A 13891-nucleotide genomic window follows, 5' to 3' on the forward strand; every position below is an offset into this window, starting at 1 on the left:
GCGGGCAATCAGTTCGCGCACTTTTCTGGTGAGTGACAGCGCGGACGCCACAGCACTGCGAGCATGGAGCCCGCTGCGACCATCGCTGCAGTTATGGCTGTTGTCAACACCTCGCACCTTATCATCCACCTTTTCCAGAGGCAGATGCTGAGAAATCGGGCGAGGAGGCTACGGCAGCGCGGTGAGGACATGAAGTCTGAGAGTGGCACAGACCTCTCACAAAGCACGGGACCCCGCGCCGTGGACATCATGGTGGCACTGGGTCATGTTGATGCTGTGGAACGGCGATTCTGGGCCCGGGAAACAAGCACGGACTGGTGGGACCGCATAGTGCTGCAGGTCTGGGATGAATCACAGTGGCTGCGAAACTTTCATATGCGGAAGGGAACTTTCCTGGAACTTTGTGAGTTGCTGTCCCCTGCCCTGAAGCGCAAGGACACCCGGATGCGAGCAGCCCTGACTGTCCAGAAGCGAGTGGCCATAGCCCTCTGGAAGCTTGCAACGCCAGACAGCTACCGGTCAGTCGCGAATCACTTTGGCGTCGGCAAATCTACCGTGGGGGTTGCTGTGATACAAGTAGCCAACGCAATCATTGAGCTACTGCTGTCAAAGGTAGTGACCCTTGGAAACATCCAGGTCATCATAGATGGCTTCGCCGCGATGGGATTCCAAAACTGCGGTGGGGCTATAGATGGAACTCACATCCCTATCCTGGGACCGGACCACCAGGCCAGCCAGTACATTAACCGAAAGGACTACTTTTCAATGGTGCTGCAAGCACTGGTGGACCATAGGGGACGTTTTACAAACATCAACGTAGGATGGCCGGGCAAGGTTCATGACGCTCGTGTTTTCAGGAACTCTGGTCTGTTTAGACTGCTGCAGGAAGGTATTTACTTCCCGGACCAGAAAATAACTGTTGGGGATGTGGAGATGCCTATAGTGATCCTCGGGGACCCAGCCTACCCGCTAATGCCCTAGCTCATGAAGCCCTATACAAGCGCCCTGGACACTGAAAATGAACTCTTCAACTACCGTCTGAGCAAGTGCAGCATGGTGGTGGAGTGTGCTTTTGGACGTCTCAAGGGGAAATGGAGAAGCTTACTGACTCACTCTGATCTCAGCGAAACCAATATCCCCATTGTTATTGCAGCTTGCTGTGTGCTCCACAATCTCTGTGAGAGCAAGGGGGAGACCTTTATGGCGGGGTGGGAGGTTGAGGTGAATAGCGTGGCCACTGATTACGCCCAGCCAGCCAGCCGTGCAATTAGAAGAGCCCCGCGGGACGCGCTGTGCATCCAGGAGGCTTTGAAAGCTAGGTTCCTCAGTGAGCAGGGTAACCTGTGACTATTAAGTTTGTTTAAACAGAAGCTGAATCTGCCCCCGTTTCTTTACCCACTTACTGTTGACTATCCTCTCCAGCTACATACCCCGTTCACCCCATCCCCCCCTTCCAACACACATTTAAAAATAAAAGAAATGGAACTTTGTTAATGAACACCATTTTCTTTATTACGGATTTCGCGGTAAAGTGTTGAAACTGGGACGCAGACTGTGGTGGGGAGCGTGCGTAGTGATGGAAAGAACGCTTCTAAACTCAAGGAATGACAGGCTCCTGTTCCTAGAGTGGTCCGCAGTGGTGGACTGGTTGTTTCAACGGAGCCTGCCATCCCTCCTTTTCGGGACTCTGTGTGTGGGGGCTATTTGACTTTGTGGCGGGGGAGGACGGTTACAGATCCCCTGCTGCGTGGCTCTGTGATCCAGGATAAGGACCGCTGCATAAGATCTCTATCCGCCCTCCCCCGCCACAACGTCACATGACCCCTCCCACCCCCACAGAACATGAAAACCACCTCCCAGACTGACCAGGGTGCCTAGTGACTGCAATGTGTATGTGACCTTCTGCTGAACCTGCCCCGTGTCTGTACCCTGGTAAAGGTGACTGTCCTCTCCAATAACCAACCTCCTTTCCCCCTTCAAACACACTCTCCCCTAAAAGAACATGATGGAAACAGTAATTAACAGAAACGTATCTTTTATTAGCAACTACACAGTTAGGGGATGAAACTGGGACGGGGGCTTGGGTGAGGCGGGAAGGAAAGGACTTATCAAATTTTTGGGAATGAGAGCCTTCTGGTACTTGAGCAGTCTGCAGGGGTGGAGTGACAGTTTTCACGGCCCCTGCCGCCCCTCCTTCTTGGGACTTTGGGTGAGGGGGGTATGGGAGTTTGTGGCGGGGGAGGGCAGTTAGAGATAGACTGCAGCGGGGCTCTGTCCTCCTGCCTCCGGTCCTGCAGAACATCCACAAGGTGCCGGAGCGTGTCCGTTTGCTCCCTCATTAGTCCAAGCAGCGTTTGAGTCGCCTGCTGGTCTTCCTGCCGCCACCTCTCCTCCTGTTCGCTGTGTGTTCGCTGGTATTGTGACATGTTCTCCCTCCACTGGGTCTGCTGGGCCGCATTGGCTTGGGAGCAGCCCATAAGTTCTGAGAACATGTCGTCCCGTGTCCTTTTCTTTCTCCGCCTAATCTGCGCCAGCCTCTGCGAGGGGTATGCCAGGGTAGGTCGGGAGACAGTCGCAGCTGTGGGATGGGAAAAAGGGAGTGAATTCCTCATGAAGATAATTTTTTGTGAACAATGAACATAGTCTTTCTCTGTGAACAAGACCATGCACAGCACCTATCACATGCGCACTCAGGACAAGGTCGAATTTTTGGCCTTCGCATTCAGTGCCTGGGGTCTTGCAGTGGAGATCAGACAAGCAGGGCAGGACAGCGGAATTCGGGTAGCAGGCTGACATGGTAAGCCGTAGACTTTTGGCTGCTTAAAACTTAAATTATAGCAGTGCCCTCCTTTCACGTTCAAAGCAATGCTCCTATCGTTAGCCAGTTCCTGCTGCTGGCAATCCGGCAAGCATGAACTCTGCCCCTGTCCCACCCCCTCACAGCTGTCCCCGGCAAAGATCCCTGTATGCTGCCCCTCTCCTGCCTCCACTGCGTGGCTGTAAACCGCCGGTGACAGTTCTGTAAAGGAACAGGCAAGCAGTCCCAATACTAACATTCCCCTAATTCTAAGCAGCTCACCATGAGCGACATCACTCTGCTGAGAATTTCTGAGACCGAGAAAGAACGCATGCTGTGTGAAAGCCAGCAAAAACCAGGGCCATATTCCACCATGCTCTGCAAGGCAATGATCCCAGAGTACTTGATGATAGCCTGGCGAGGAAAAGTTTCCTACCACGGAGGACACAATAAGGCCGCTCTCCCCAGGAACCTCATGCAAAGGCTTTCCAATTACCTGCAGGAGAGCTTCTTGGAGATGTCCCATGAGGATTTCAGCTCTATCCCCGGACATATAGACCTTCTTTTCTGGTAGCTGCACTGCCAAGGACTAAAAAGTAGAGCGCCTAGGGCAAACTAATCATGATAAACCGGACATTGTTAGATTCTTTTGCAGTAGTTGCACTGCCAAGGACTAAAACATTAAGCGCCTAGGGCAAACAAATCATGAAAAACCCACTGTTAATATTCCTGTTCTGCTCAAAATAAATGTTTACATGTTTAAAACACTTACCGACTGATCCTTCCCCTGATTCAGGGTCTGGGTTAATGCCTGGCGACGGTTGGTAGGGGATCTCTGTGAGGGTGATGAAAAGATCCTGGCTGTCTGGGAAATCAGCGTTGTAAGCGCTGTCGACTGCCTCATCCTCCTTCTAATCCTTCCTCATCTTCCCCGTCCGCTAACATCTCCGAGGAAGCGGCCGTCGACAATAGCCAATCCTCAAAGTCCACGGTCAGTGGTGGGGTAGTGGTGGCGGCCTAGAATGGAATGCAGTGCCTCGTAGAAACGGCATGTCTGGGGCTGGGATCCGGAGCATCCGTTTGACTCTTTGGTCTTCTGGTACCCTTGTCTCAGCTCCTTGATTTTCACGCGGCACTGTGTTGCATCCCAGCTGTACCCTCTCTCTGTCATGGCTTTTGAGATCTTCCTGTAGATCTTTGCATTCCGTCTTTTTGATCGCAGCTCCGAAAGCACGGACTCATCGCCCCACACAGCAATCAGATCCAAGACTTCCCGATCAGTCCATGCTGAGGCCCTCTTTCTATTCTGAGATTGCATGGTCACCTCTGCTGGAGAACTCTGCATCGTTGCCAGTGCTGCTGAGCTCGCCACGATGTCCAAACAGGAAATGAGATTCAAACTGCCCGGACAGGAAAAGGAATTCAAATTTTCCCGGGGCTTTTCCTGTGTGGCTGGTCAGCGCATCCAAGCTCGGACTGCTGTCCAGAGCATCAACAGAGTGGTGCACTGTGGGATAGCTCCTGGAGCTATTAGCATCGATTTCCATCCACACCTACCCTAATTCGACATGGCCATGTCGAATTTAGCACTACTCCCCTCGTTGGGGAGGAGTACAGAAATCGAATTTAAGAGACCTCTATGTCGAACTAAATAGCTTCGTTGTGTGGATGGGTGCAGGGTTAATTCGATTTAACTCTGCTAAATTCGACATAACCTCCTAGTGTAGACCAGGCCTGAGAGACTGACCATATTGCAAACTTCATTAGCTAATACCTTTGATTGCTGCAGATAAATTAAGTTCCATACTGAATTTTTTTGTCTCCTTTTGGCAATTTTGCGGGTACCTTTTTCCTACCCCCCAATTAGTCTCAGTTCCTCATAAGATAATGAGACAGTTAAAAGATCTATTAAACCTTTCAGTCCAATGCCCTGCTAACACAAGGTTCTTCCTTACATTATATTATCTTGTTCTTTATTTTACTAATTCATATAAATCTCATGATCAAATTCAATATGTAGAGGAAAATAGAAGGCAATTTTCTCAAGATCAATACTAATTTTCTGCTGTGAATTAGTCAGCAGGACTCACCGTTTTTTACCACATAAACACGGAAAGAGTATGCACAGTTTATCTACTGGACATGGATTGGTTCTGCTGAGTGAATTCTTGAATTCTGTTTAAGCAACAAATTTCGCTATTTCTAGAAACACCCTCTCTTCCGAAGCATTCCAAAAGTTACTAAACCTTAACACTATATTTAGAATACAGTTTAGGCACAAAGTATTTTAAATACCAGGGAGAAACTCTACTTTAAAGTATCTCAGGAGCTGATGAAATCCTGTGAAGGTGTTTTAGTTTAAAACAAACAAAAGACTCCTACCCACAACTCTGAATTAAAGCATTAAAAACAAAAGCAACAAATGTGCAAAACCAACAACAAATGTAGGAGATAAGAAAGCCGATTAGCAAAAGAAAATACATAGAAAATGCACGTTTTGATCAGCGGATAGTTAATATGGCCACTGCTAATGTACTGCTTTCACGTCCCATTATAATTAATTTGATTAAGCGCCACAGCTTGCATTGTGATATGACACTTATCAAGGGAACAAAGTGAACTTGGCACTAATAACAATAAGTCTTCTCTAGTCATATCATTTCTGACCTTTAGACACTTCAACAACTGAGTCAGAGTTTTAACTTCATCTGCCGAAAATGAATGGTTTTATTGTACTCCTCTTTCCTGTTACTGTTTGTTATTTTAACAAGCTATACACCTAAGGCTTCTATGTGAACTTGTAATTTAATCATTAGTATGGAAAAAGTGAACCTGTAAACATTTTCTGGATCTAGTTCATGCTGCCAAAGAGACATTTTTTCCTTAGCTGTATCAGATGTACCTTTCAATGCAGTGTCTTCTACAGGATCAAAATGTTCAGTATCGCCAAAAGTAGCAGCTGCACATGCAGCAGTACTGTCTATCACACGGGGCAAGATAACCTCAGCTGTGAGTGGAGAATGTACCTCTGCTAATCAGTTTGCAGCCGACCAGCTCATTAAAAAAATGGAAGAGGAAGGAAAAACACTGGAAGGGGTGCACATTTGCACATTCCAAACAAGATCACCCATCACTGTTCTTCATCCGTCTCTCATGACTGCTACGGAAATCTAAACAAAATTAGCTTTAAAAACAATATTTCAGCTAAATTTCCTACAAAGCAGAGCACTAAACAAATCTCAATAGCATGTTTACTCCACTAGAAAGAGTGAAGCTTGGCAGCATGTCACACTAGTGTAGCCAACTTTCATCCCACACATACTCAGGTTTATAAAAGGGTAAGTCCTTAAAAGCATTTACTGCCAATACAGAGTTTCTTTCAAAACAATCTTTAAAAATGTCATGTAGACCATTTAAGGTCTTTCTTTATACACGGGTTCCTTTAAATGCTGCTGGCCATTTTGGGAAAGAGAGAGGTTGTGAAATATTTGAACTACCTAGAAACAGGACAGGAAGGCAAGGAGCCCGTTCCTGAAGCTGTTAATCAAATAACTGAAGCATATAAATCCAAAATGGAATTTACCATTAACTACTGCAGAGAAAATATTAATGTCGTTTGCATTATGGTCAGCTAAGGACTCAGTTTCGTAACTCAATGGGAATTTTGCCTGAGTAAGAAAACTCAGGCCCAGGCAGAACACTTCATATGGTAGTTCTCCTGAAGACATATGAGTATTAGGAAGCTATCACAGAGAGAGGGCTTGAAGAACCCTCTTTAGATGGTATCACTGTTGACCTCCTGCTTAGGAATCATTTACTTTTATTTTACAAGTACAGAAAATATCAAATACACACCAGAGCCCATATGTTGAAATATAATGCATAGCTTTCATTGTTTTCTTCGCTGTATCTATATTTTATTCTTTTGGAAGCGCCCTTGTAAGACCATCTTGTAAATTAATCTTCACCTTGAATGTCAACTGGATTTTATTGTTGCAAAACTGCCTTTAATCACTACTCCTAAGATCTGATGATGCACCTGCCAACTTTCAAACGTCACTACAGGAGTAGTGTCATGTAAAACCTACAGACAAATTGGATCAGCAAGAAAACTATTCAGAGTGTTGTGACATTTGCATGGACTGGCTAAAATTCAAATCTTAAAAAAAGTGTAAGCATAAAGTACAACCTCAGTTGTAGTATTACTATGACTATTGATAACATTAGAAGGTCTTCTATCTTACCTATATATGGTTAATCAGACTTTAAAGCTTCAGGGTATAAACTGATCACTGGAAATCAGGAAGAAATTCTCTCTCACATATATGCACATCCTATGTACAGCCATGCTCAACTGGCTATATGGTACAATTTCGTATGGAGGAGGAGAGAGGAATTGCCTTCCCCTAAAGCAGCGTTTTTCAAAGTTCAGGTCGTGACCCAGTACTGGGTCGTGACATGTCAGACACTGGGTCGCTCTGGTCAGCACCGCCAACCGGGCGTTAAAAGTCCCATCGGCAGTGCTGCCTAGCTAAGGCAGGCTACTGCCTACTTGCTCCGACACCACCCTGGGCCCGGTGCCCCAATCCCCTACCCCAGCCCGGAGCCCCCCCAAACCCGGAGCCCCTCCTGCACCCCAAACCTCTCATCCCCAGCCCCACCCCAGAGCCTGTATCCCCAGCTCAGAGCCCTGACCCCCTTTTGTATTCATATTTTCTATTCTGGCTTTAGGGTCACCCAAATCCCAGTTTGTGGCTATGAATCACTGCATACTCCTACCCAAAGTTTTGGCGGGGAGAGTTGTGGTGGTAAAGGATGAAGGCAAAGTTACGGTCCAAGATTTGCATGACATCTCTCAATCCTAATATTCTGCTGTCTCTATATATGTGGAACTCCTATTGATGTCAGTGGGAGTGTAATTTATCAGGATCAATATATGACATACAGATTTTGTTATTAAAATACCACAGAATCTCCTACAATGGAACATGTTCTTTTTATTCAGCAGTATTTTGGGCTTCTGATTAAGGACAAGGTTCTCTTATTCTGTTTAAACTTTGCAATGCTTGTTGATACACATGACACCATTTAACGCAATACAAATTTGTATTAAAACCACTTTAAAACAAAATATCTTGGATTAAGTATTTTTAATGAAAGATACAAACACAGCGCTTCTTAACATTGAATTCCCGGTAAGTCATACACAGAGGGGACAAACCTGGACTCCAGAAGGGGGAAGATGCTAGGTGCTCGTTTCTTAGGGCGTAATCCAAAATGCACTGAAGTCAATAGGAACCTTTCCACTGACTTCAGTAGGCTCTAGCTCAGGCTTTTAGAGCTCACAGTGCTGACTGATATGTAGAGCAGGTGACAGGGACATTCAGAAGGTCAAATGTCTTGGCTTCCCAAGCAGTTGTACGGTGCAGTGGTACAAGGGCAGTCATTTTGTATGAGGCAACAGCGGAGAGAAAGAGAGAGAAGCAGGCAGGAGTCTGCACTTCCGTACATATAAGCTTTTTTAACCTCCACATTTAAAACCTCTCTCCATAAAAATATAAACACTAACCAGTAAGCTAACTAAATTCCCAAATCATTCCTATGCCCTAGCAGGAGACTCTCCAAGTAAAGAGCACTGAAAAATGGACACAAAGGACCAAATGCTGCCCTTGAATAAGAGCCACAAGTGTGTATATGAAAGCAGAATTTGGCCCTATGAATTTAGAAAATGAAGCTCAAGGGTCCCACACAGCTATGCCAGGTAGAGCATCTACAGCAATGAGTCACACAAACAAACTCGCACAGCTTCAGATGATACAGTTCAAGCAAATGGAATAAAGAAGGACTGTGAAAATGCTTTTGATATCAAATGTGGGGGCAATTTAAAACACATTTATCTGATGCAATAAATATCAATAAAAGAAAATATAAACTACGAGTCAGGGGAATATGCTAACAAAACATTCCTTCTGATGAAAATAGATATGAAGATAGGGGGATTGTAACATATAAGGAAGCTAATTATAATAACCTTACATTTGGTTTCTGCATTGTTGACCCATTAAAATGATCCAATTTTCTCTTTTTTTCTCCTCAGAAATATACAGTTAAGCATGTAGTTTAACAATGCTCCATTCTGGATAGCTTTCCTAATACACAAGCTACCTCACTGTCCTAGTGAGAAATTATTTCAGCCATGACTGAAGGTATAGCATGTTAACTGCATAAAGTGAATGAAGATGTCTCTTCTATAAACCTGTACAGATCCTCAGACTCAGTTATTTGCAGCTAGTAATAAGCATAGCTTATTCAAATTGATTTAAATAAGTATATATGCATGGCTAAATCTTGTTTGCTTTACTCACTCAAGCACTATTCCTGAACTCACTTCAAGTACTGTATCAACCAATAACTGGACCAATCGGCAAAACAGTCTAAAGTGGACTATGCATGTGAGTAATGTGAACAGGATATGATAATAGAGAACTTTCTGCTGCAGGCACAGTAAATTTACAGTGTAAACACAGTGAACATAGAGGCCAAGATTTTCAAAAACAAAGGCCTAAACTTAGGCTCTGAACTCTGTTTTTGAAAATCTTGGCCAGAATTTTCTAAATGAGTAACAAAGATGCACCTGTTATAACCACTGGTTGTCATCTAACTCCTAGATGACTAGTAGTACTATGTATACTTATTAACAAGGAGATATTGCAGGTGAAAATAAAAGCCAAGAAGAGTACTTTGCATTTGAAATAAAACAGCTCCTCTAGCGCAAACAGCCCGTTACTACAACTGATTATTAAAACACATCTACTTCCTTAAGGCTAAAACGTCTCAGCTAACCAACTATTTCTGCATTGTTTCCCGTAAGTCAATAAGTTAAGAGTCTTAAACAAAGATGAATACAAAGATTGAGAAGAAAAAACATCAGCATTAAAATGCTGATTAAAAAGATGAGCTATTCAGAAAATGAAAAATTAAAAAGGATGTTGTTCCCCCCCCCCCCCAAACTGACTAGCTATTAAAAACTGTTTGCAGTGTAGTTGTACCCCTGTTGATCCCAGGATATTAGAGAGCCATGGTGGATGAGGTAATATCTTTTATCAGACCAACTTCTATTGGTGAGAGAGAGAAGGAAAATGAGGCTCTCCTAAAGCCTTCTTTGGGAATTCCAGCGAATGAATCTGCCTTCTACTTTATAAGACACTGAGGGTGGAGTTAAAGCTTGTCTCTTTCACCAACACAGGTTGGTCCAATAAAAGGTATTACCTCACCCACCTTGTCTCACTATTAAAAAGACAGACTAAACAGACTATGGAATTTAGTTACTCTAGGCCAAACATTGCCTTCAATCCATAAGTAACTCCCCTTGTTTGCAAATTTTGAAAGAGAAAGTAGTTAAGGATATAGAGGTAAGCGGTAATTGGGATAAATCACAACATGGTTTTACAAAAGGTAGCTCCTGCCAGACCAACTCGCTATCTTTCTCTGAGAAGATAACTAGCTTTTTAGACAAAGGAAATGCTACAAATCTAATCTACCTGGATTTCAGTAAAAGTATTTGTTACAGTTCCACATGGGAAATGATTAGTTAAATTGGAGAAGATGGAGATGAATATGAAAATTTAAGGTGGATATGGAAACTGGTTAAAGGGGAGACTACAATGGATCATGCTGAAAGATGAACTGTCAAGCTGGAGGAAAGTTACTAGTGGAATTCCTCAAGGATCAGTCTTGGGACCAGTCTTATTTAACATTTTTATGAATGACCTTGGCACAAAAAAATGGGACTGTGCTAATAAAATCTGTGGCTGACACAAAGTTGTGAGGTACAGGTCTGTCGCACCTTACGCGCATTTAACATTTAACGCAATTTCAGCTTTACGTGGTCGGCAAAAAACAAAAAAACAGAGAAAAATAACAATTTTAATACTGTACCTGTAGTGCGGGTGATTCCACCCGCCATTCAACTCAATGTAATTTTGACTATACGCGGTTTTCACTTTACGCGCTAACCGCAGAACGGAACCCCCCGCCTAAGATGAGACTCGCCTGTATTGCCAATATGGAGGAGAACCAGAATATCATACAAGAAGAGCTGGATGATCTTAAAAACTGGAGTAATAGAAATGTGATGAAATTTAATAGTGCAAAGTGCCAGGACATGCACTTAAGGACTAACATCAACAATTTTTGCTATAAGCTGGGGAAGTATCAGTTGGAAGAGACAGAGGAGAACAAAGCAGTGGACGTGATATATCTTGATTTTAAGCAAAGCTTTTGATACGGTCTCCCACAGTATTCTTGCCAGCAAGTTAAAAAAGTATGGATTGGATGAATGGACTATAAGGTGGATAGAAAGCTGGCTAGATTGTCGGACTCAATGGGAAATGATAAACTGCTTGATGTCTAGTTGGCAGCCGGTATCAAGCAGAGTGCCCCAGGGGTCAGTCCTGGGGCCAATTTTGTTCAACATCTTTATTAATGATCTGGATGATGGGATGGATTGCACCCTCAGCAAGTTCGCAGATGACACTAAGCTGGGGAGAGAGGTAAATATGCTGGAGGGTAGGGATAGGGTCCAGAGTGACCTAGACAAATTGGAGGATTGGGCCAAAAGAAATTTGATGAGGTTCAACAAGGAGAAGTGCAGAGTCCTGCACGTAGGACGGAAGAATCCCATGCACTGCTACAGGCTGGGGACGGACTGGCTAAGCAGCAGTTCTGCAGAAAAGGACCTGGGGATTACAGTGGGTGAGAAGCTGGATATGAGTCAGCAGTGTGCCCTTGTTGCCAGGAAGGCTAATGGCATATTGGGCTGCATTAGTAGGAGCACTGCCAGCAGATCGAGGGAAGTGAGGCCACATCTGGAGTATTGTATCCAGTTTTGGGGCCCCCACTTCAGAAAGGATGTGGACAAATTGGAGAGAGTCCAGGGGAGGGCAACAAAAATGATCAGGGGGTTAAGGCACATGGCTTATGAGGAGAGGCTGAGGGAACTGGGCTTGTTTAGTCTGCAGAAGAGAAGAGCGAGGGGGGATTTGATAGCAGCCTTCAACTACCTGAAGGGGGGTGCCAAAGAGGATGGAGCTCAGCTGTTCTCAGTGGTGGCAGATGACAAAAAAAGGAGCAATGATCTCAAGTTGCAGTGGGGGAGGTCTAGCTTGGATATTAGGAAACACTATTTCCCTGGAATGGTGGTGAAGTGCTGGAATGGGTTACCCAGGGAGGTGGTGGAATCTCCATCCTTAGAGGGTTTTAAGGCCTGGCTTGACAAAGCCCTGGCTAGAATGATTTAATTGGTGTTGGTCGTGCTTTGAGCAGGGTGTTGGACTAGATTACCTCCTGAGGTCTCTTCCAACACTAATCTTCTATGATTGTATGATTCTAAGACCTGGGTGTATTGGTTGATCACAGGATGACTATGAGCTGCCAATGTGATGTGGCTGTGAAAAAAACTAATGTGATCCTAGATGCATCAGGCAAGGTATTTCCAATAGAGATAGGGAAGTGTTATTACCGTTATAAAAGCACTGGTGAGAACTCATCTGGAATACTGTGTTTACTTCTGGTCTCCCACATTTGAAAAAGATTAATTCAAACTGGAGCAGGTGCAGAGAAGGGCTACTAGAATGATCAGAGAAATGGAAACCCTAGCCCATGAGTGGAGACTCAAGGAGTTTGGCTTGTTTAGCCCAACCAAAAGAAGGCTGAAGGGAGACATGATTGCTCTCTATAAATACATCAGAGGGATAAATACCAGGGAGGGAGAGGAGTTATTTAAGTTTAAGCGCTAATGTTTAAGTTTATTTAAGTTAATTTAAGCGCTAATGTTGACACAAGAACAAATAAATATAAACTAGCCAACAACAAGTTTAGGCTTGAAATTAGACAAAAGTTTCCAACCGTCAGTGGAGTGAAGTTCTGAAACAGCCTTCCAAGAGGTGCTATAGGGGAAATAAAAAAAAACTAAAATGGCTTCAAGACTGCCTTGATAAGTTTGTGATGGGGATTGTACGATGAGATTGCCTACACTGGCATGTGGCCCATCTGACTGCTGGTAGCAAATATCCCCAGTGGCTGGAGATAGGACACTAAATGGGGAGGGCTAGGTTATTACAGAGAATTCTTTCCCAAGTATCTGGCTGGTGGGTCTTGCCGACATGCTCAAGGTCCAACTGATTGTGTTATTTGGGGTCAGAAAGTAATTTTCCCCCAGGTCAGATTAGCGGAGACCACAGGGGTTTTTGCCTTTCTCTGCAACATGTGGCATGGGTCATTTGCATGTTTAAACTAGAATGAATGGTGGATTCTAACTTGAAGTCTTTAAAACATGATTTGAGGTCTTCAGTAACTCAGCCAGAGGTTCTTGGTCTATTACAGCCCCAGGAGGGGTGCATGAGGTTCTGTGGCCTGTGATGTGCAGGTGGTCGGACTGGATGATCATGATAGTCCTTTCTAGTCTTAAAATCTATGAATCTAAATGGAGTTGTACACACAAATCAAGGGTAACACTCCACCTTCAGTGTCTTATTACCTAGAAGGTAGATTCATTAGCTGGAATTCTCAAAGAAGTCTTTAGGAAACCATAATTTTCCTTTGGAGCAGCTGTAGAAAGGGGCCATAAACTGGATTATTTGTCTATGAGTTTAAAGTGTGCACCTTTCTCCCGATTGACAAGGTTAATCTGGTGTGTAATTCAAAGCCAAAAGTGTAATTTATGAGGAAAACATGCATAACATGGGGAAATACTCAGTAGCAATATAACCAGCCTATGTTGCTGGGAGAATGTTTTTCACAGCTTGACATTTGAATCCTATGGCTGACATCCAAATCAAAGGAGAGTAGAGGGTGGGGGAAAAGAAGTGCTTCACTGTCAGCTGACAAGCAGCACCTATTGAAGCCATGCAAGCTTGTTTAATAAAGATTACATACTATAAATACTGCTATACAAATGTAAGTTGCCTGACCTGTTTTCAGAAAGAATATCTAAAATACATTGGACAGAAGCAGTCTATGCTTCAAAATCTGTTTTTATCAAGAATTTAATAGACAGGTATGTTAATACCCATACACCATAACTTTGTGTGAATT

General features: G+C 44.1%; 1 protein-coding gene and 1 long non-coding RNA gene across 12 annotated transcripts in view; both read right to left on the minus strand.

The window, feature by feature from the left end:
• Positions 1-13891, minus strand: part of SYBU (syntabulin) — a 93064-nt gene that overhangs the window by 40783 nt on the left and 38390 nt on the right. The window lies entirely within an intron of this gene.
• LOC135981793 (uncharacterized) lies at positions 2019-3386 on the minus strand. Its single transcript, XR_010598958.1, has 2 exons — positions 3294-3386; positions 2019-2578 (listed from the first exon to the last, which is right to left on the minus strand). It is a non-coding gene; the product is annotated as an uncharacterized LOC135981793 (long non-coding RNA).

Source organism: Chrysemys picta, chromosome 2 (genome assembly GCF_011386835.1).
Source record: "Chrysemys picta bellii isolate R12L10 chromosome 2, ASM1138683v2, whole genome shotgun sequence".
Taxonomy (NCBI): Eukaryota; Metazoa; Chordata; order Testudines; family Emydidae; genus Chrysemys; species Chrysemys picta.